This window comes from Nothobranchius furzeri, chromosome 6 (genome assembly GCF_043380555.1).
Source record: "Nothobranchius furzeri strain GRZ-AD chromosome 6, NfurGRZ-RIMD1, whole genome shotgun sequence".
NCBI lineage: Eukaryota > Metazoa > Chordata > Actinopteri > Cyprinodontiformes > Nothobranchiidae > Nothobranchius > Nothobranchius furzeri.
In genome coordinates, this window is record NC_091746.1 from 55,206,111 (window position 1) to 55,230,739 (window position 24,629).

Genomic DNA, 24,629 nt, shown 5'->3' on the forward strand with positions numbered 1-24,629 from the left:
GGCGATATCTTGTTTCCTCTTAAAATGCTGGTGTCCGTGGGACGCGTGGGAAGATACAGGGAGGGAGGGGTGAGTGCTCCGTGACCGTGTCTGTGTTCAGAACCTTGCTTGTTCTGCAGATTTGCTAGAGCAGCTTTAATGTGAAGACTGTAACAGTACACACATTCATACCTCATTGCAAATAGAGTTTGATCCAAGTAAATCTATGGTTAACTAGCTGTCGACATTCAGTGAGATCAGTTCTGATCACATCTGACTGATCAGGTCTTAGTGAGGCAGTTTCGCTGAGCTTAACATTTAGTGAGCTAAGCTTAAGAGTCCGTTTAATCCAGTTTTTCAGGAATCCCTGACAGACACAAACACACGCACGCACGTGCGCACGCACACACACACACACACATTCTATTTTTGAACTAAAAAAAAAACAATTCCATAACATTTGCTACTCATCCATTTATAAAATTTGCTAAATTTCTATAATTTAGTCAACCTGAAAATGTAATAATATGTGCAACACTGATCAAATTAAGGAGGGGTAATTTGTGAATGTTTATTATTTTATGATTTGTTTAATTCTAATGATGCAGCTGGAGTGTCAGTGGGATTGAGTGAAGGCAAAGCAACAGAGGATGAGGATTAGAGCCCCTGTGAAGCATCATAGACAGGATTGTGATCAACAAAATCTCTGTAACTGAAAGACCTCTTTGACAAACAGCTGACTTACCTAAAATATGATTTCTGAAGCAATCGTCAAAAAACAAATGCTTGTTTTTGCAACACAAGTCTTTAATCTTCCAAACGAAACATTAAGCTGAGAAGAAGCAGTGCATGCAAAGAAACCAGGCCAAAAGCTGTTGCTTGTGAAACCTTGAGAGCGAGTCCTGAATCTGCTAAAACACTACATTAAAAGTGTTCCTTATTTGATAGCATAATTGGTTTTGCTCTTCATAGCAAAGGTAAAAAACAACGTACGTATTCTCACAGGCTCCCGTAGAAAGAAAGAAGGGATCTATTAATGATATGTCGTCGCCCAGAGACTTAGACCCGCCCCATGTATTTTAGACCCAATTTTTATGGTAATATTTTGAAGACACCAATAGTTTTCATCAAATGAGCAACATTTCATTCATTTTTACCATTTCAATGGATGTTTCCAGAGATTAACGGTAAAAACTACACATTGTCATTTTAAAGAGCAAGTCACCCCCAAATCAACTTTTTCCCCCCTGATAAACCATATAAGTGTGTGTCTAATAGTGCTGCAGACACGTGTAGTCAATAGTTTTGCACTTTAAAGTATTTTAGTTAAAATTTTAATTTTCTGCCTAAAACTGTCAGTGTGTCAGTCTCATTGTCAAGTAAAAACTCTGCAATGCATTTGAATTTAAATCTGCCATTGCTATTGGCTAAGAGGTACCCTAGGATGTTAGCTGGTACATTATGATGTCACAATGTCATTGTGAGCCTGTGTGTGTGTATTTGTTAGCGGCTCCGTCCCCTCGGTCAGCCAAGCAACAGCATTTGTTGCATTTTTCAAACAGGAAGTGGAAGTGGAATAAAACTCTGGTGGGGGTGACTTGCTCTTTAAAGCACCATAGCATTTATTGAACAACATGTATCCCCGTCACCATCACTATCACCAAACTGTCACCATCTGTGATTTTCTAGCAAAAGTCCACTCCTATGTCCGCTGATGGAAATATCTTTTTGTTTTCCTTCATACTTGGGGTGCTTTGTAATCACACACCGCTTTAACTTGGCTGGACCTTTAGCTTAGATTGCTATTCATTTAAGACAGATGATGCGTTTAGGTCATTGTCCCTTCTCAGAAACACTAAACTATGTTTTTCTACCACTGTAAATAAAGCTGCTGATCAACCATGACACAAGTGTCACAATATTTCAAATATGGAGCTTAAATTCTTACCTGCTTCACTCAATTTCATCACAATGTGGCAGCAAATCTTTCACGTGAACATCAGCCATTCTGGTGATCAGTATTTCCATTTGGACATGTTCAGTTTTGACTTTTCTTTCCACCAAACTTAAAATGTGTTCCTTTAAAAATAAATTTAGAGGACAGATGAACAAATGATGGTGACACAAAAACCAGTGGAAAATGTCTCAATAGAGAACAGAACCGGCTGACCTGCTTTATATGTTTGAACTCAGGTGATAGAATCCAAATTCATCAAGGTCACATTTATCCTCACAGACACCAACAGGACTTAGATCTAGGTCCTTGCAGGAAATACAGGATCAACATCTTCAAGAGACAAGAAAGGAACTCTAACTGTTTATCATAAAGATAACTTTTGAAATGCTATTCTGTGATTGATTACCAATGCATTTCAGAACAGATTCCTAAGTAAATGCCTAACACTATGCATCTAACTGAAACCAAACTCTCTGTGGTGTTTCATCCCTGTGTTAAAGCATTTAATTAGACTGGCGGTACCTCCCGCTGCTCTCATACCTGATGCTAATGAAGAGGGGAAAATGTCAAGAAGAGACAAGAAAAAACAAGGAAAAAAGAAAGCACTCTAAATTCATCAATAGCAGTTTCACACCTAGACTTAACAGGAAGTGAGGACCAATTATTCACTTAAAAGCTCTTAAAAAAGCAAGAAATGGTGCACATGTAATTGTTTCCTTTATACCTGATTGGAGTGAGTGCTAAGTTTATAGTTAAGGAAGGATTCATTAACTTTTATCAGGGAGGTTTACAAAAACGAATAAAGACCCTGAAGAGCTAAGTCCAAGCAATTGGTGTGCATGCTCTACAGATGTCTATCTAAGCTCCTCAGCCCAAGTCCAGGACTAATGTGTATCAGATCCACTTTACAGGATGAAACAACAAAAATCCTGTCACGCATCTGTAAGAAGACCCTGAGTGATTAAGTGCTGTGTGAACATCTCAGACAGCAGAAACTTGATGGAAGAGGAGGATCAAGTGGAACTGTTAGGCAGGGTTAGGCCCCTGCTGATTTACAGAAATCCTACAAGTGGAAGAGAAGTCTGGACTTAAGGACAGCAGAGAGGCACTGAGGGCAGCACAAGAGCGACTGTGGCCGGGATCAGATGGAGGAGGTCCAAAGTGCGGCCTGAAAGGCATTTGCAGCAAAGTTATTTTATGTGTCTCACAACCACACAAACAATCAACGATGAACAAGAGTTTGCTTCTAGACCTGCAGAAGGAGAAAAAAGAAAAAGAAAAACACACACCAATACAACAGGAGCAAGCTATCACTGTGTCAACCTGATGAGGGAATATAAAATCAAAATTGTTTTCCTGAACATTCACACGATAATTAATCACAGTGCATTTAGTGCCAACCACAGCCTTAAGACGAGTTGAACGTGCCCAAGTCCATACTTAAGAGAGCACCATGTGAGCACCAGTATGCATACCTGCGCTTGTATATATAAGATTTCTTTATAGGAGCGTCCAGTAGAGAGTGTGAGGGGCCATAGATCTGGCCCCCAAAGATGTGTAGGAGATGGAAGGAGCTCCAAGTCTCAGAGATCCAGGAGCTGCCCCAGAGCGCAGGGACCCCAGGGAGACTGCAACCAGAAAAGCCCCTGCCCCCTCAAGAGCAGGGCTGTTGCTAGCTATTTTGGTGCCCTAAGCACAAATGCTTCGTGGTGCCCCCCCCCCCCCCCCCCCCCCCACACACACACATACAGAAAAAACAACACAATAACACAGTGTGTGCAAGCGCTTCACCTTAAATTCTCTTTAATTCCCTTGTATGAACAAACTGATTATTATTTTCCAAAAAGTAGGATTGATATTTAGTGTGTGTGTGTGTGTGTGTGTGTGTGTGTGTGTGTGTGGGGGGGGGGGGTCATTTTGCCTTAGCCCCCAAAATGTCTTGAAACGGCCCTGGACGTGTGACTGAGTTTTGAAGGTGATCTGAATTGTATCCGATGTATAAATATTGCATGTGTGTAACTTATTGTTTTATACAGGTAAAAACGTGTAGTGGAGATAAATCTACCTACATTTTACTTTTCAACACTTTGTTTTGTTTTCTTGTTTTTATTGAACTATTTTCCTGTCCTGTCTGTCTCTCATCTTCCTGCATCTCCTCTAAACTCTCCAGAAAATCTGCTGCCTGGATTCTTACTTTTTCACCTCATCAGTTACTTCTGAGCAGATCAAAGGGATCTCCTGACTGCAAAGCGGAGAGCGCGATTCGATGCTGCGTCAGTGAGGTGAAATCACCGCAGTGCAGGTGATGAGCTCCGCAGCAGAGCGCCAGGCACAAATAAGACAGAAAGTAGAGAACATGAGCGGACATGAACGATCGTGTGTTAATTATAGTTTTTTGGTTGCGCCACTTTGAGAATGGACCGTGCGCTGGAAGCAGCTGCCTGGAGCGCTGCGCAACAACGCAGCACTGTGTCACTGTCTGTGCTCTCTGCTCCAAAGAGTCCATAAATGATGTAATATAGGTAGAAAACTTTTTTCCAGCTCCCCTGGATGTGTAGGATATACAGCTCCCCCATAATTCGATCCCTGCTCCTGGATGAAAAGCCGGACATGTTCATCAATACAAGAACCAGTCCGTACGTCCCGGACAGAGTGAAAAGTGGACACGGTCCATCTCCTTTCCTTTTTGTATTGTTTTCTCTCTGTAAACATGCTGTTAACTTGCTTTTCACATCTTCTAATTGAAATCTGTCTTTATTATATATATATTATTTTTTCATAAGCTTGCATTTGGTGCCCCTTCCCCGGCGTGGTGCCCTACGCGTGGTGTGTGTGTGTGCGGAGCGCCGGCGCTGCTCAAGAGGCACAGAGGATTGCCCCGGGGGGTCACAACCAGCAGCCGGCAGAGTCCCGGGGGATATCAGCAGCAAGCCCACAGGCCCGCCCGCTGCCTACCCCCCCCCCCCCCCCCCCCAAGTCGGCTGAGCCCGGAACCCAGCGACTCGGGACCCAGATGCGACCAGGGACTCAGATCCCACCAGGCAGCCACCGAGATTAATCAGGCAGATGCCAAAAATCTTCAACCCCCTGACCTGGGAGCCGCGAACACTCAGGCAGACCAAGGCACCACACTCCACACCAAGTGTGGCAGGGGGAGGGGAGGCGAAGATTTGTAGCAGCAAAAGAAGTCCCAGGAGAGGGGAGGAGTCAAAGGCCCCACCTGACATATACAGTCATACACAAACACAGTCACACACTCCCTCCCTCATGCTCACACCATCACATACAACCTAAGACATATAAAAATGCACGCCAGACACCCACTCATGCTCCCCATACACACCCTATTCACTCTAGTCCTGGTACTGCTGCACAAAGGGTACAGCCATCACCGGCTCTGAGAGTTCAACCCTTCCTGCTGGGGTGCTGATGAGCAGGCTCCCCCACCCAATGCCAAGCAAAGCGACCCACCACCCCAGACCCCAGCCAGACGGCCAGATCCCCCTCCTAGCCTCCAGCCCCGGGAAGCCAAGCGACAACAGAGGTTTGCTAAGACCCCCAGCCCCCCCCCCCGCGCGCTCCAATACAGTGTTGGTGCGTGTTGTTGAGGTGTATTCGTGGTTGTGGTGAGCGGGCATCTTCTGGCCCACACCAGCTGGGGCCACCCCTCTTCCCCCCACAGTCCTCTGTGTCTAAGTGCAGTTTAAAATTGGAAGTTGGCACCAGCACTTGGGATGAGACTGAAAGATCCCCTTACCAAATGCCATTGAATGTGCTCACTCCCAAGGCCCTAAGTGTGTGTTTACGTGGAATGTCGTTGGTGGAAGTGTTTAATGTGCAAATAAAATTGGGGGGCAGTCTGCCACAGGAATGCAGAAATGGGGTCCATACCTACACCCCCTGACTTGGCCACCCCTCATGGTCCTGTGTGCATGTTTGTGTGATGATGTGAGCGAGGAGGAGAAAAATATGCGGGGATGGGGAGGAATGGCTGGTTGGGCTTAGCCCTCCAGGGAGCCAGCTCCCCCACTGGCCCCAATAGGCACCTCCATTGCCAAAATATTACCCAGGGCATGGAGACCCCAGCCCATCTCGCCAGGGCCCAAAGCAGCAGCATCGCTGAGCTCCACTGACTCCGAGGGAACCAATGCAGCCCCACCCCAGCAGAATATCTATGCCCATCCCTGCATTTGCACAACTTCCAGAATATATAAGACATATATAAGAGTAAACTTAAGACAGTTATGTCTCTGGAGGATCACCCCCTTCACCACATTTTTAAGGATCTCGGGAGCTCTTTCAGTGGGCGAATGTTAATGCCCCGGTGCTCCACTGAACGTTTTAGGAACTCTTTTATTCCAGCTGCAGTGCGTTTTTACAATGACCATTTCGTATGATTGTATATTTGATATTTTTATATTTTATCAGGACCAGTGAATGTTTTATTGTGTGGATGTGCATGTTGTGTTTACTTGTCCAAGGCAATTCAATTTCCCCCTTGGGGATTAATAAAGACAACCTTGAAGACATAGGACATCCAGGTAAGGTTGGGTCCTCCCCCTCCTGGACATCCCCCTCCCCCGTGATGGGACAGCCAAGGAGCCAAGGCCTACCTGAGGCCCCTGAGCCCGGGCCAGGCACTGCCACATGTTCCCGCCTTCTTCCCAGCAGCATACATGTCAGGCCCCGACCCCCAAGGCCCACACCTTTTTCTTGTCACTAGATAACCAAGCATTTACGTCACGGGTGAGTAAATTCAAATGAAGATCCTAGTCAAAAGTGTTCTCTTCCTCCTCTTGTCTCCTGTCTCCTTCCTCCTCTTGTCGCCTGTTTCCTTCCTCCTCTTGTCTCCTGTTTCCTTCCTCCCCTTGTCTCCTGTTTCCTTCCTCCTCTTGTCTCCTGTCTCCTTCCCCCTCTTGTCTCCCGTCTCCTTCCTCCTCTTGTCTCCTGTTTCCTTCCTCCTCTTGTCTCCTGTTTCCTTCCTCCTCTTGTCTCCCGTCTCTTTCCTCCTTGTCTCCCGTCTCTTTCCTCCTTGTCTCCCATCTCTTTCCTCCTCTTGTCTCCTTCATCCTCTTGTCTCCTGTCTCCTTCCTTCTCTTGTCTCCCGTCTCTTTCCTCCTCTTGTCTCCTGTTTCCTTCCTCCTCTTGTCTCCTGTTTCCTTCCTCCTCTTGTCTCCTGTCTCCTTCCCCCTCTTGTCTCCCGTCTCCTTCCTCCTCTTGTCTCCTGTTTCCTTCCTCCTCTTGTCTCCTGTTTCCTTCCTCCTCTTGTCTCCCGTCTCTTTCCTCCTTGTCTCCCGTCTCTTTCCTCCTTGTCTCCCATCTCTTTCCTCCTCTTGTCTCCTTCCTCCTCTTGTCTCCTGTCTCCTTCCCCCTCTTGTCTCCCGTCTCCTTCCTCCTCTTGTCTCCTGTTTCCTTCCTCCTCTTGTCTCCTGTTTCCTTCCTCCTCTTGTCTCCCGTCTCTTTCCTCCTTGTCTCCCGTCTCTTTCCTCCTTGTCTCCCATCTCTTTCCTCCTCTTGTCTCCTTCATCCTCTTGTCTCCTGTCTCCTTCCTTCTCTTGTCTCCCGTCTCTTTCCTCCTTATCTCCCGTCTCTTTCCTCCTCTTTTCTCCTGTCTCCTTCGTCCTCTTGTCTCTCGTCTCTTTCCTCCTCTTGTCTCCCGTCTCCTTCCTCCTCTTGTCTCTCGTCTCCTTCCTCCTCTTGTCTCCCATCTCCTTCCTCCTCTTGTCTCCCGTCTCCTTCCTCCTCTTGACTCCTGGCTTCTTCCTCCTCTTTTTGTCTCCTCAAAGTCCAGATCCCTGACAAGCTGAGTTTCAATAGCCATCAGTGACAGTGCACTGAGGCGCTGTTGAGTTTGTGTTGTTCTTAGTTCTTTTTTTTTCCTGCCATTTGTGAAAATGATCGTTCCCCTTCACAATTTGTAACTGGTAGAGTTAAAAAAAATCCGCAGGGCCACAAACGCATTAGGGAAGATGGATTGTAGACTATTGTTTAGCCCAAAAACGATCCTGTTTCTACTTATATTACATTATTTATGTGTACTCTACAGGGATTAATTAGAGCTGAGAGGCACAGAGCTCTGATCGTTGACGCACTCCAGACAGATGCGTCCTGAGAAAGACCACAGAAACATTATCAAAATGTCGCACCTCAAAAACAAATTTAACATCCAATCGTTTATGTCGGGTCACATCCTTTCATGCTTTCTGTGTTTTCTTTGTGCCTGATGTGTTTTACTGCTGCGGAGTGGAGCGCATCACCTGTTTCATCCTCTGGTGTCTACCTCACTGGTGCGGTCAGTGCGCGGCGCGCACTCCGGTATATTTGCGGTCGGGCCTCTCTTCATTGGTCAGTCTGCATGAGATTGACTCTCAACCGCTCTCAACTGATGTTCAAAGTCATAGGCAGCGAAGCATCTGTGCACCACAAAAGCCCGGGTGGACAGTTTGTTTAATATAAAGTGGGAGATTACAGATACAGTATTTTGCTCGTGCCCTTGCTGCCCTGGGCCTGGGCCCTTTAGAGTTCGTGGACCCCTGGGCAATTGCCCAGTTGCCCGTATGGTTAATCCGGCCTTGATTTGTGGGTAAAAGGTCTGGATCCCTCTGGAACATCTGGGTCAAATATGGAGAGGTTCCACAGTCACATAGGAGGATGATGAAACCGACATTCATAAAGATAAAATAAATGACAAGTAAACCACAGCTGGAACACAAATTTCCTGGTTGTGTCTCTCCATCATTCTTCTCCTTCAGAGGAACAGCGAGGCATTTCCAAACCACCTGTGAAACGCCATCCCTCCTGTGAGTCCTGGGTCTTCCCTGGATTTCTCCCAGAGGAACATGTTCCAGCTGCCTCCCCTGGGAGGAATCCAGCAGCTACACCTGCAGGTGTTCACAAACAAGCAACACTTTAAAAAATGTATTTATTTAGATAAACAAACACCATTTCGCTCTGATGTGTGAATGGACTCTTTTGGTCATAAACTCGTCCTCTCGTGTTCCTAGTTCCTTGAAGATGATTACAGGCTGAGGGCTTTACCTCCATGGTGAACAAACACAAAAATAAATAGTCAGGTACAGAAAGTGGATCTTTATTTTTAGCACTGGGAAGGCCACTACTGTAATCAGATAGGTGACAGAGGTTTACTGCGCCTGCTACTATTGTGTTTTATTTTTAGCACCCCCTTCATCCTCTCTAGTCATGAAAGGAATAAAGTGTAGGAGGCTTAGTCATTTAGTACCCTATCATATCTAAAATTACAATATATCTCCTTTGTCTGATAAGGTGTTCCAAGAGTAGCTGTAGAAACGGTCATTTAACTTATTATGGTTTTCTGTTGTGGGATTAGTGCTGTTTTTCTGGTTTGCAGGCATGTGAAAAGCAACAATATCCTTGGATTACCTGCAAGCTGCATTTGAACAGAACATTATAGCAGTTTTATTGTTTGATCAGCACAAATCAACTGTTTTAAACATAGAAGTACTTCTTTTTTAATTCCATATAAAATGTGTAATTAAATCAGGTTTGGACGTGCAAAAAGGAAATCAGAGGTAAAGATGGAAGTCTAAAGAGAGGAAAAGGGTCTTTATGTTGCAAATCCTAGCTGAAAAGAACACTGTGGATGCTTTTTTAAAAACATATTATTTCTAACATACATCTAGCAACACATTGCGTGATTTAAAAAGCACATAATTGAAAATTTAAAAAACAGTAATTCACGTTAATGTCATCTGTGCTGCTTCCTTTATTATACATCAGTGCTACAAGCACACCCTTTGGTTTGACAAAACCTCCATTTGCCAGCAGAACGACAGACAACAGCCTGGATCATTGCCTACTTTCTCTCCTCTGCGGTTAACCAACAATTATTGTTGTCCTGAGCCAACATCGCAGCGAACAACAAAACAGATTGGTCACAGATTGGATCAGTGACTTTTACTTTTGGTCATTGCACTGTTATAATTCTAAACCTGTCCACCAACAAGGTCATTGGAAAATAAACAGTACTTGTGTTTTATACACAAACTATGGCACCTTCTGTATTTGTATCCAACCCCTGTGTAAGGGTTGCGCCTTTTCCAAGGTTGACCTCAAAGATCTTGACACATATTTTATAAAAGAATAATTAAGTGTTGTCTCCTATCAGCTGCCTCTGTTTCAGCATCATGGGTCAATGCATCTCGGCTGACAACAGTTTTATCTTAGTAAAGCTAAAAGTCTGTTTTTTCTTTAAATGGGCTTTATGACGTTTCAGAATGGAAAAAGATCAATGAATCACTCAGAATGAAAACACAAATGTGCTTTCTGTTCTACCTCAATGCGTGCATAATGTCCACACTGACATCTGTGCTCTTGTGACGGGGGTGAGGGTACTTGCACATAAGACAGACTCGAGAAGACTCGTATTTGAGAGTCAAAGTGCATGTTGAAATTTGAACGACTCTTTGAACAGAAAATGTTCAAAAAGTTTAATTGAGTTCTAAACTTTTCACTTTTCATGCCAAAACATTAATAATTTACCACCTTGAGAAACATATTCATGGATGAAACATTTACATCCCTCTAAAAACAAAGAAGATCATTTTTATTGTTTCTCTCAGTCTGTGTGAGTAAATCGGGTTTGCCTAGTAAAAAAAGAAATACTGTTTTAAATAAACAGTTTTGGTCTGATTGTTGGTGAGTTCGCACAATCCTTTAATGATATGCTATTTAGCTTATTTCTAGCCATGGGTTGCAATAACAGGTTAGAGCGTGGATGTCTGGTCCGACTTCTTTGACCGCTAAAACGTTTATCTCCACCATCTAACGATGCTCAAAAGCAACAGGAAATAGATTTATAGTAAAAAAATTGTTTCAATATAAAATGTCTTAAAAGGGACCACAAGTTGCCATTTGTATGTATTTTTGTCACGAAAAAGCCAAAATATTAGCTCTGAGTTACACTAAACTGCATAAACGTAACCGTTTCAGTGATACTTCAAATACATGATTGTACAAATTTGTCCAACAGGAGTGGGGCTTATGTAAGTTGTTGTTCTATTTTCTTTGTTATTTTTGTCAGATTTTGAAGGACCTTACACTGTGTTGGGAATTGCCAGCTAATTTATGTAAAAGCTCTCGAGCTTGCTGCAACGGTCTGGTTACTTTCAAGCCCAAGTAGGTCGCTGGGAAAAAAAAAATAGCACAGTTGTTGTCAGCCCCACTCACCTGTTGGTTCTTCCGCTACTTCAGAAAATATATTTATGAAAAAGTAGGTTGGGAGGAGGTCAGGACAACCTTCAGTTGCTATAAAAGAGAAAGTGAAGCTAGAGGGGAAGTAGCTCTGGAGTTTATTTTAACATTATGATACACACTTTTGCAATTGATGACCTTGTATCGTTATTTTCTTTTCCCCAAAATAAACCCAATTATTTATTCATTATTGTGACCTTGCTGAGTTCCTTAAAATGGTTTCATGTACACTTCTGTGCTCTCAAACAGGGAACCTGAGACTTCAATTCCACACATTTCAAGACTTTGGGCCATGAAAGCTTTTACTTCCTTTTAGATTAATAACCCACACAAAATCTGTATCTCATATGTTTTAAATAAAACAAATATCATTCTTTGCTGATGCTAAATCCTCAGCTGAGGCTGGTAGAAAGAAATGAATGAGAGCTTTTTTGAGAAAAAAAACAGCAGAGGGCGCTAAAGAGCGAAAAAGACAGCAGACGCTCATTTAAATTCATGAGCGAACTCACTGACCTGTTTACTGTTGCTTTGCTGCCCTCTGCTGGATACAAATAAAAACTGCAGCAACAGAGGAAGTTGAAAGAGTTCAAATAAACATTGTAAAGAGAAATTATTTTTATTATATCAATGATTTTATTTTACAATTTACTTAAATATTAATATATAGTATAAACTTGCTATAAAATGATCATATAAGTTCCAACATCTAAACAAAGGTAGAAATTTATAAGAAATCCAGAGTTAACGCAAATACTGAATGAATATTCCTGTATTTCTCTCACTCTCTCTCAGAGCCTCTGAGTCAGAGGAGAATTTTCAGGGTATCAGCAGCAAAGTGAAATACAATGAAAACTCACAGAATCACGCTAAAGGGAAACAGACAGAATCACGATAAAAAGAAAATAAACACAACATTCCGTTATAGTTAACGTTTTGTAGACACTTGTTGAGGAAGATATATAAAAGATCATATAAATTTAATAGCAAAATTTCACCTTCAAACAGGCAAGAAAAGAAAAGAAAAGAAAAACGGATGAAAGATTGCAAATTTATTTGAGTGATTTTGAAAACTAAATTTGTTGGCCAACAGAAACCTTACTCGTGAATTCCTGCCTCTCAACACACAGAGGCGCTTTGGCAAATCCATATGTATGTTAGTTGTCAGCTCATCTATCTATCTATCTATCTATCTATCTATCTATCTATCTATCTATCTATCTATATCTATATATATATATATATATATATATATATATATATATATATATATATAGAGAGAGAGAGAGAGAGAGAGAGAGAGAGAGTCAGATTTGCCCTTTTCTTCCATTTAACTAGAAACAGAAGGTCCATAAAAAGCTACAAAAATACAAACAGAAAAATGGGAAAATTCAGATGATGCAAAAATGAAGACTATATTCAAAGAAAAAGAAAAACAACATGCAAATACAATAATCTGGGATGGTTTCAAATATTTAAGATAATTATAAACTTGATTTTGCTGCACCCAAACTGTGGAGTGCACTCCCTATGTCTGAGCGCCAGTCTCCTTCTCTGGCACAATTTAAATCTAACCTAAAGACTTATTTATTTCATTTAGGTTTCGGGCATTCGTTTTATGCTGCATCTTTGTTTTACTAAAGATTTTAGAATTTCTGTTTTGATCTTATCTGTTTTTATTCCTACGGCTGTTAGACATGCACACTATGTGTATGAAGGTGAATTTAAATCTTTTGGTTTTAAGTCTGATGTTTTCACTCTGTGCAGCACTTTGGTCAGCTGACACTCTGTTTTTAAACGTGCTTTACAGTATGGTATGGTATGGATGACGATATAATGTTTATATCAGCAAGGAACTTTTGACATTGTGCAAGAAATGAGTCTTTGTTTTTCTTTTATTTTAATGTACTAACTACTTATGTTTTACTTAATGTATACAACAGGATAGCATCAATATCAATTTATCTTTGCACTTTTGAAGAATTTGAGCAATTAATAAACACACTATAGAATTTAATGTCAGTATACAATATAATGCCAAATAATAGCTTAACATAGTTATACAATCATAATAATTTAAACTTACCTTAAGCTTGATTTATTAATTGAACATTTGCATATTTTTGGATGTATCTTATTTATAAGTTTGATTTTTTGTTTAGTTCATGGCATGCTTTGAAAGGATTCATTCAAGCAGCAGTTATGCTTTATGACACATTTATCTAGCCACTTTTACTCTACGGTCACCACTCCATGCATAATCCACCTGATGTATGTATATTGTACATGTGTGCTTATACGTTCATACCTGTATAAACATGTCTACCACTTGGATAGTAAATAGTAGTTGTAACAGAATAGCTGATACTTTTTATGCATTATTACTTCCACATTGTATCACAATCCCCTGTCCATAATGCATACTGTGTATGTGTCTACATACTGTTGTATATAGTGTCTTGTCTTACTTTATTTTTTGCATTCTTAGAAAAAGAGCACAGAAGTGACTATCTGTCCTGAGCTGTGGTGACGCACAGATTTCCCCACTGTAGGATCAATAAGGTCTTATCTTATCTCTTGCATGTAAAATAAAACGTATTTATTAAGTTAACAGTTCATTAAATAACCGGAATCATATTTTTTATCCATTTATGTGACCAAATCTTAAATTTACTGTATTCCAGTAAAAAACATTAGTTATGTATTTAACGTGCCTCTACCTTCAGCATCATTTGTCTGATTTTCTCCGTGCAACGTCATTGTTGGCCAAAATATTTTTTCTGTCTTCTTCCCAGACTTTTTTTTTCTTTTTCTTTTTTTCATGCGGGTAATATTCAGGCCGGAGCTGCAATTTCGGAATCTGCCCTTGTATATGGCGGACGAAAATTTCCACCGGAGGAACCGCATCACTAACCCCCTGTGCAAGGCTTTCTACGGGGAGCCTCCACAGACCTATCAAACCGCTGCAAATTCTCAACTCTACGCCATTACGGCTTTCTAAAAATGTAACGCAGCGGGTCACGAGAGGGGGGAGAAGAACGCAGTGGGAATTTTTTTTTATCATTTGGAATTTCTCATAACTAATTCAGATTTTTTTTTTTTTTGAGGAAGCAGTTTTGTGTAGTCACCTCTAGTCGGGGGAGGGAGAATTTCTGGAGCGGCTGCCTGCTTCGTATGAGCTGCATCATATTTGGAGGTACGTAAAAAAAATCTTGTTTTTTTTTCCTCAATTTTAAAATATTAAATTTGAGAATTTTCAGTTGCGAATGTAAAGTTTCGACCCCCTTCTGACACATAGACTAGACCGGATTTGTCTTTTTCGCACTGCTGCTCAGCTCCTCATCAGGTAAACGGCTTTGAAGCAATCTGAATTAATCTGTTGATGTTATATTTTGGGTAATTTTTTTGTTTGGTAATGAAAGTTTGTGTGAAACTGCTGCCTCGTCGTCGGTACACCTCAGTCCGTTCGCACAGACGCCACCCTGATAAAACACAGCCTCTTACGGATGGAGCAAAGCGGACCGGGCGATAGTGGCGACATGAAAGACGATGAGGGGAGGAACAATCTGAAACACAAAAACCTCCTGCAGCCATGTTTTGTGAAAAATTTCCTGCAAATTTGAGCAAAGCTCCGGAGTTGCTTGTGTGGCAGTTTGACGGCACTGGGGTTAAACCTCGGCTGTGTTTACCTGCTGGTTGTTTATCGGACATAAAAGGAGAAAAACGCCGCGACGTCGTCTTTTGCCCAAACCGCTTTTGACTTTTATTAAAAAAAAAGATAGAGGATTTTGGAGGTGGCCGCCGTTGGCGCCACCTGTAGGCAGCCGTTTTTAAAAATTAAAAATTGTAACCAAACATGATTATTTATTTTGCATGTTTGTTTATACCAACGCACACACACATATATGTTGTATGGTTTTGGAATGTTCCTAAAACCACACGAAGTTGTTTGCTGCGCCCTTTTGGGTATATTACGGTAAAAAAATCTTTGAAATCACAAATCATTATTATTGCTCTGATTTGTTTGAGTTTTTTTGTAGATCTTTTAAAAACAAATCATTATTTTTGAGTATTTGAGCTGTAATCATAATATAATAATAAAAGCAGGAATGAAGGTGATGCAAAATACTTGATTCCTTGAATTATTTTTTGCTTATTTTCTATGATTTTAATGAATTTTCAGCCATTTGAACAGTTCTTTTTTTTTTTGGAGATGGAATTTTTTTTAAGTGGAGTAAGGGAAAAATAACTATTCAAAGTGAACTTTACAGCCCTGGGAGAAGAAATAACATGTCAGCATAATTTGAGGGCAGGAAAAACAATCACAGCCAGTGCCTCTACTGTTTATATTAATCCTGCAGACGCAAAAACAGTTTCCCATCTTGCATGGCTTGCTTTTATTTCAATGTAGAAGGAAACGGCAGAGGCCATTTTTTCGGTGGGTAATTTTAATGCTGACCTTCGAGTCTATTCAGCGTTCAAAGAGCACGTGCAAAAAAGAAATGTATGGTCGGTATGCAAAATCCAAGTGTAAACTCTGACCTTTGCTTGAAAAGTCTATTCAAAATGCAAGAGTTTCCATTCGAGTACTGAATTCAAGAGAGGCAACCAGTGTGATGAGTTTATTAGGGCTGTATGTGTGTGAGTGATAGGAATGTTTAAATACAGAATACTTAAAAAGCCAAATATTACAGTATAATATTCTCAGGGATATGGCTGCCACAAAGATCTCTTTAATTTACAGAGGTTGTTTTAATTAAAAAAAATGCAATTTGAAGGTTAACTCGAGTAATTGAAATCAATTTAACATGGTGCAGTTGCTATTTTTAATGTGTCTATATATGTTTCCCAAATTTTTAGATCTGTTTTGTGCCCTAGAATAAGGCAGACAGTAGCCAGGCTAGAATTTGTAAATGCAAGTTCATACAGGAGTTTTGATCTTCAAGAGAACCAAAATGCATACGCAGCCCCATAATTATGAGCTTAAAGGGCATCAGAGAAACCAGACTTCTACAGGAAATTGAAGGAATTAAAAGGAAATGATTTCCTGAGGAGAATCAGGGGTGAACTGACTCATTGGACTGGTGAAATGGCAGCATTGTGTATTTTTTTCACAATACTGTAAAGTTTGCCGTCACATTTTTGAGTTTTAAAAAAGAGTCAGTTTTTTATTATTGGAGCATCAATCAAGGCACACAATATAACCCGGTGCCCACTGATCAGATATAAAGTGCCCAAGTTGTCTAGTTGTTAGTACTGTACCTGCCAGAGATGCCAACGCTAAAGAGGGAGGGGGCGATGACGACAAGTTATTTGAGTGGTTCTCTTCAGACGTGCATCCTGAGTTATCAGATCAGTACGAAAGATCAGAGATGAAAACGGAACTAATTGAAGACATAAATTTTTTCCTGGATCCTTAATGAAATGGGACACTTACTTTTTTAGTTGTCTGAGTGCAAATTCATCTTTGACCACCTGCTGATCACATGTCCACATACACAGTGGAGGTAATACCTTAATGTGTTTTTATTTATTTTTGGTCAAAATCTTTAATTAGCTTATTGTCATAATTCTTAACAATTTTTTTTTCATTTTGAAAGTTAGTCTTGTCAGATTATATCTACCAGCAGGATTTTAGTATTTGTTTTTATCGTTTTTGGAGCCACATATTTTGGAGGACATGTACCGTATTTTCCGGACTATAAGTAACACTTTTTTCATAGTCTGGCTGGTCCTGCGACTTATATACCACATTTTGTATACCCCGCTGCTGCCGGCCGGCTCCGACCCAGGAATGAGCTCTCCCCGCCCGCTGGGAGGGTTTGAAACACCGCCGTCCTCTGTTGGAGACCGTGGCGATTATTTTATCGAAAAGTCGGCTATTCTAATAACTATTTAGATGATTAATCTAATGATTATTTTTCTATTGCACAATTAATACAAAACCAGAAATTCTCAAATAAATTCCTCAAAAAAATTGATAAATTGTTACTGTAAGAGAATAAACACTACAGGCCTTCCATTTTGTATAACACTGCTTTTATTGTGTTGGTTGGTTATGTTCTGGTGACGTGCAGAACTTGGGAGAGCAGGCTGCTGCCTGAGAGGTGGTTGGGGACGGAGTGTCTCCATGCTGCTTTGTTTTGGTCACTTATGTGCATGAGGCGAGTGGTGTTACGACCCTTCCTGGGGAGTTTGGCTCGTGTGCAAAAAGGAAGGGACAATAACACGAGACTTAAAAGTTAAAATGATGATCGGTTGATTTACAACAACAACAAAACATAAATGTTTCCATCCACAGGTTGGGAATAATAAAACTAATTCTGCCTGTGGGGAATTAAAATAAAAGTACAAATGAGTAGGGATGTCCCACTGGGCAAAGATTACAGGGTTCTGGACCAAAATAAGGATCTCCAAAGGTCCAAACTCTAAACTGGGTGGTTAAACCAAACTCAAGGTGATATTTTAAACTAAACCGAAAACCCACAACACTCTAAATGTAATAAAATGAAGATCTACGCCACACAAAAGATGAACTCTAAACCAAAACGTAACAGCTTATCCAAACGCAAGAAGCTGTTAGCAAAAATGCTAACAGTAGCTTTACCGACGTTAAGTTCAAGTTACCAAGTTTAAATAAACCAAAATACCCAGCAAACAGACCAGCACGGAGGAAGGACTGCTACCACCAAAACATCTCTCCTAATGTCTGAAAGAAGCTCCTTTATGAAGGGAGAAACTACTGGTGATTTTCTACGTCTGCAGTAGAGACAAAGCAGTGCATTTGACTCTGGAAGTTGTTGTCCGTTGGCGGGAGACGAAGGCGGGCTAAACAGGAAAGGAATCTAGTAGCGGACGGACATTGTTCCGGGTCTTCGGTATTTGGTGGAGATGTTAGTGAAGGCGGAGAAGAGGGCGAACTAGAGGAAAAACAGGCAGATTCCTCCTCTATTTATAAACTCCTGAGGATGCAACAAGTGGGCGTGGTGCGTCGACTACCAGATCTGACGTCTAAAAAGTTTTTGAATCGAGCCGTCGACGTCATCAACGCTTTGCTACAGCTCTAGCTGCAGCAGGCTTGTCCGTACTGATCCAGGCGCTTCTGGGCTTGTTTTTACCCTGAGTACGGCTTGCATGGCGTTAATTCCTACCAGAGACCACTGGAAATATATTGATTAAACAAGTGTTCTACACCTAAAAGCAAAAAACTAATTATGTTGTACCAGCTTTACTTATCAAATGCAACCTATAACATTCAACAAAAATAATTCTAATTAGTATTTTCCCAAAAATGAAATAAAAATGAACGAATACTGATAAATGATCCCCACAAATGTAAACATTTTGTTGAACCACCATTGGGACACGTCTTTTATCAACTTTGCATATCTAGATAAGCAACATTTACCCACTTTTCTTTATAGAACTATTCAAGCTGGGTCAGATTGGATGGTAGGGGTTGGTGGACTGCAGTCTTCAAATCTCGATGGGCTTTAGGTCTGCCTTCTACCGTCTGCCAGAAAGTGGAAGATGGGGAGAAGATTCACTTTTCAACAGTGGGAACATCCTCATGTGGCCCAGTTAGAGCCCAGGCCTAAATCCCATTAAAAATCTGCATGTTTTTTTCCCCTCAATTTCTCATTAAAAGGGACACTTAGCAATTTTTTCATATTTTGAAATCATTTTCTTGAGCCAGTATTTGATAAAATGACCCTTTACAGAGTTTTATTTGAACTCAAATTTGTATTCATCTTTCATCTGTTTATGAAATTGTATAATTTTATGACTTTTTTCTGATATTATGCTATTTCTGTTTCGAGATCATTATGATTTTAAGACTTAGTTTTATTTTGTTTTGATCTACGTGAAGCACTTTGTGATTCTATGTCTATGATAAGTGTTATATAAATAAAATTTACTTACTACTTACTTACTTAATGAAAGACCACTTGCAACTTCAGACTGGTAGGCAGCTCTGTTGGGCCTTAAAAGAAATAGAGCTGACATAACTGGCGCTGCAGTCTGCTTCCAGCATGTTTCCTGCATGTTTTGGATCATGAACATAGCTGATTTGTTTAATTTAGTGAGGAATCACTCCTGTAGATACTAAGGAAGGCTGGGGAGACGTTTCAGCTGTTAGATTAAGGTGTTAAAAAATGTGAACGCACAGCGAGGAGATACGTTTTGCTTTCAATTCTACAAATGGACACTAGGGGGTGCTAAAAACAAGCCCAAACTGCCTAGTTCCCCTTTAATTCTAATTAAATACTTTCACATTATGAGAAATTTATCAAACATAGGTGTACTAAAAATATTAGCTTTCAAGTTGCACTTTAAGTATAAGGGGAACAGAGCTCTGATCTGTCCTCCTTTAATAAACAAACGTGTTTTTGTGTTTGGAACATTTGAAGAAAGTAGCTCAGATGAAAAGGTCAAACTTGTTTTTCTGAGCTTCAATGAATAAGGCACTGATGGATTTAATCACTGTCCACAGGGCCATAGGTCACTGTTCTGATTTTCATTTTGCTTCCCAGCAAGCGATCACTTACCATTTGTTCTCCATCGCATCTTCAAGTTTGATTCCCTAAATATGCCTGAGAAAAATACATCCCTTCTAAGCACAGTGAACACCTTATGTTCTTTTTTTTTTCCATAGTGGCATGTTGAAAATGTCTGAAAATAACTTCAGTTAAATTAGTCTCAAGGGAATGGTGTTTCAAGGGTTGGGAGTGCTGCATTTAAAAAAAAAATCTGTGCATTCTGCACAATTTTTTTTTCTTCCTTTGTAAAAATGAACCTTATTGCTTTCATGAATAATGCATGGGGACGTTCAGTTGCTGCAGCAATGAAAATTAGGCCTGTTTACGTGCAGTGGTTATATACACAGAAGCGTTATATATATTTTTTTCATGACCATCTCTGAAGGTAGAGCACAGCCTGAGTAGCTTTTCTGAAAATACAAATTTTCAGCAAAGCAAATCTCATTTCTTTGAGTGAAAAGGGGAGGAGGGGGGGGAAACTCCCGCGGGTTTAATGAATCCATAAATCACAATAGTGCCAGGTTTGCTGCGCCTGCGTCAGCGTGCAGTGTAATTTTGATTTTCATCAAAAATTTAATCTGCCAGCCTACAAGGGTTTAGCAGCAGTCCGGATGCAGCCCTGAATTTCTAATTTTAGTGGCCTGATCTTTCAGGATTTATTTTTGTATAATTCAAGTCTGCTTTTCAATATCTCTTGTTATTAAATTTTAATTCGTAGCATTAACATATAGATTGAAAAAGGTTTTTATGTTTTTGTGGGCGTGTGTGTGTATGCTGATGGAATTTTACTAGACGACATAGTTTCTTTTTCCAGAGCATCCTGTGTGTGCGTGTGTGTGTGTGTGTGTGTGTGTGTGTGTGTGTGTGTGTGTGTGTGTGTGTGTGGTGGGGTTTTATCCATTTCTCTGCATTATTGCTTTTTGAAATCACTGGTCATACACCATCTCGGAAGACATTTATTACAGAGGACAGAAAAGTTTGCATTTGATTAAAGAAATGGGGATAGCGGCGCATCAGTGGGAAACAGGTTTTGGTCAAACTCGACACCCACTCTGCTCTGGATAATATAAACATGCAGTCAAAGCAGTGATTGAAGTGACCCCCCCCCCCCCCCCCCACACACACACACACACACACCACCCCTCCCTTCTCCCCCTGTTTTAGCAGATTCCTATTTTTAATCCCCCCAGAGTGGAAACATTTTCATGAGACTTACACAAATTTGTATTTTATATTTGAGCCCCCCTCCCCACCACCACCATCACACACACGTACACACACACACACACACACACACACACACACACACACACACACACACACACACACACACACACACACACACACACACACACACACTTCTCTTCTGCTTAACATGCAAAGCTTAGGGACTTTTGGTCAAACAATTTTCAGCCTTAAAATAAGAAAATCTCTGCAAGTTAGGAGCAAAATGATTGATTAACTACTTTACTGTGCAGAGGCGGATTCAGTAATACCCACATATAGGCTGATTAAAAGCCCAGAGATGCTTTCCTTGTTTACCTAACCTCATTATTTTGTGCCTCTAAATAGATTCTGCACATTAATAAAACAATAACGTGTGATATTTGAAAACAGGACTGCGTAAAAGCACTGACATAAACACTGCCAGGTATTTCTGCTTACGTCGCTTGTTTATCAATTTTAGGCTATAAACAACAGGAAACGGGGTGATTTAATAGAACAGTGAAATTGTATGTTGTTGCTAACTTGTTTTGGTCTGGGTTTTTGCTTTTTTGTCTTTTTGAAGGACATCAAGCGTCTGTACATCTGGTTTAGATTTTCATCCTGCCATGGTGCTGTAAGCAGCAGCGCGTATGAAACCTCAGATTATAAAAGAACATAAGGGCGCATGGCGTGTTTTGCATTTTGGTTTTAATTAGAGGAGAAACAAAGGCCATAACAGACATTTTTTATGACCCTAATTCCAGATCTGCAGCACAAGAAACTTGCAGCAATATACTTTGATGATTAGTGGTATTGTGCTAACAGGTATTTTCTTACTCAGTTCTCAAAACAAGTGTTTAAAGCATGACAGCCGTGATGCAAGTGTTATTATGCATCGGTTATGTTATTGTCGTGGTTTTAAATTTTGTGCATCATTATTCTTGTTAGCTGTCTGCCTCTAGAAATGCTCGGTTGTTTCATGTTTAGCTCAGAAAGGAATGTAAAAACCAATTAGCACCACTCATTAGTCAGATCCAACTAATAATTCTTTTTTAAGAGCTGCAAACTTAAATCCTTCCAGTTCCTCACAACTGTAGGTTTTCACAAGCTTTAAAGAAAGTACGAAGCAACAATATCAAAGTTCATGAAAGATCTAAGGGTACTTTTACTGCAGTTAAATATTCCCAAAGTAATAAACTACATGATTACACTATTAAAGTAGCTACAAATGCACAGCATTTTACTGTTTTAGCAGGTTAAAAGACCAGGCTTTTGTACATTTTAGTACTTTGTGACCCAGAAGCTATTTGCCTTTTAAGAGTCACCAATAAATCTTAAAACATTTTGTCTGGAGGGGTGGGGGTTTTTGTTACTCAATCTGCTTTCAATTTCATTTGAAAGTTTCACTAGTCTTTGCTGTTTTTTGCATTATAATGTATAAAGATGCCTCTTTTGGCCTCAAACAGTAACTTGAATGAAGCAGAAGTGGCACCATTTTTGTGAGGGCTAAGATTTTCCAAGCCATTTTCTTTTTAATAAACCCTCAAAATGCTAGTTTAGATTAATTGCATGACTCTAGTTATTTGCAATACATTGGAAATAATTTTTCAATATATTTATGTTGTGAAAAATGTCCAAATGCAACCTTTCAAATGCAAATATGCATCATACAAAATGTATGAACAGAATGTGTTTTGTCTATTGTGGTTGATGTCTTTTGAAGTGTAAATATAAATATCTTGTTGATGCAAATGTTTTACACTGTTCACTTCAATCACTACATTAGGTACTAGTCATCATGAGCCACTGTTGAGATGTTACCATTAGAGTATGATTTCTGGATGCGACACACTACTAAGTCTGACCATGGTCTGGCCTGAGTTTTACTATTAAATTCAGTCTTAAGATTTGCAAATATCATCTAGTTTTTGTACTATCACAATATATTTTATCATCTCCCAAATATTGTGATTCATACCATAATGTCAGACTCTTGCCAATGCCAATATACACCCCCTAGTGCCCAATGATTATGTACTCTTACATGGCAGTAGCAAGCTGTAGCCACTAGCAATGTTTTGACGTGACACCATTAACTGTTCATGTAAGTGAAATTATTTAAGATGATCGTGAGACATAATTTCTGTAATGTTAAATAGAATAGTCTTTTTTAATCTTATGTCATTACTATAGTCCTCTACTGTGTAGTGTTCTTATTTGTCATTCAATTAATATTTGATTGTATTTAACAAATAAATCGTGTAAGCCTAAACAATAGTCTGTGGTTGTGTAGCCTTTAGTGCTTTAAAATATGGGCAAAATACTTTCAAAACACACAACGACATACAAAAGAGAATAGAGGCCGACTGATATTTTTTTTTAAGTTCGATGCCGACTTTTAAAGAATTTTGTTGCCCATGACTGATATCTAAAGCTAATTATTAAGGCTGATATATACGTTTAAGCAGCACATTGATTGCGAAAGACAACTGAAAACTCTGTGTTCACTCTCTTAATATTTATTGAACTTCAAATATAAAACAAACTCAAAACATAAAAAAATACAGCGTGTTGAGGTCCATTGGGTCCTTACCTCAGTCTAGTATTGGCGGCAGTTGGCCACACAGGTGCCTGATTTAAAAATAATATTTTATCAGCTTTTAAAAAATAATTTCAGCCGATATAGAAAAACAATTTAATATACCTGCTCGATATATTGGTCGACCTCTACAAGAAAACCTCATTAGGCTAGAAATGTGGTTGCATCTAAGTATTGTTTTTCCCTAAAGAGTTACTGCTTGTCACCTGTTGTTTTCTAGCATAGTGCTCCCAGAAAAACATTTTTTAATAAGATCAGGAGGATTGTCTGTTTTGAAGGATTTTAAACACTAGATATTGCCATTTCGTTTACAGTAAGTATGGAAAGTATTCAGACCCCTGTCCATTTTTCACTCTTGTTATATTGCAGCCATTTGTAAAAATTAAATAAATACATTTTTTTTCTCATTAATGTACACACAGCACCCCATATTAACAACACAGAATTTTAGAAATGTATGCAGATTTATTAAAAAAGAAAATACTGACCCTTTGCTTAGTATTTAGTAGAAGCACCTTTTTGTTTTAGTGTCCAGGAAACAGCAGAAGATATCTTGACTAGTAGAAGCTAACCATTAGCATAATCAACTCCACAACACAACAGAACTCCTCCATGCTAGTTCCTGAAATTTGTGCACCACGGCTTTTTATGACTTACAAGGCAATAATTCCTACTATGGGTTGTATGAACTAGTCGACTAGTCGACTTCACTGCTCTGTAGTGACTTTTTATGCCTGTCATCGACTAGTCGCTGTCACGTGATGATGACAAGATGCAGTCTTCGGAAAAGACAGCAGGTGACGAGCCCCTGTGCGTCTGGATCAAGGCGGAGGCAACGCGCTGTGCCAGAGCATCGGTACTGACACCCACCGTAAAACCGACATTTAACCAAATTGTGACGTTTACCCTCTTGCAATTAAACATTCCCCTCACCCCCATCCTAACCTTAACCAGCTTGCGCATGCAAAGCTCTGATTGTTGACGCGCTCCAGACATCTGCGTCCTGAGCACGGCCACAGTAACATTATCAAATCAGGTGTCACCACTCAAAAACAAATGTAACGTGATCGTTCATGTCGGCTCATTTCCTTTTATGTTTTCTGTCTTTCATTCTTTTATT

At 40.2% G+C, this 24,629-nt stretch overlaps 1 protein-coding gene across 13 annotated transcripts in view; it reads left to right on the plus strand.

Moving 5' to 3' along the window:
- Positions 1 to 14,138: 14,138 nt before the first annotated feature.
- The window catches only part of znf618 (zinc finger protein 618), a 77,471-nt gene continuing 66,980 nt past the window's right edge, over positions 14,139 to 24,629 (plus strand). For all 13 annotated transcript variants that reach the window (XM_015942710.3, XM_015942726.3, XM_015942721.3 and 10 more), the window contains exon 1: positions 14,139 to 14,360. The gene's annotated coding sequence lies outside the window, so the exon portion shown is untranslated. The remainder of the gene's footprint in view (positions 14,361 to 24,629) is intronic.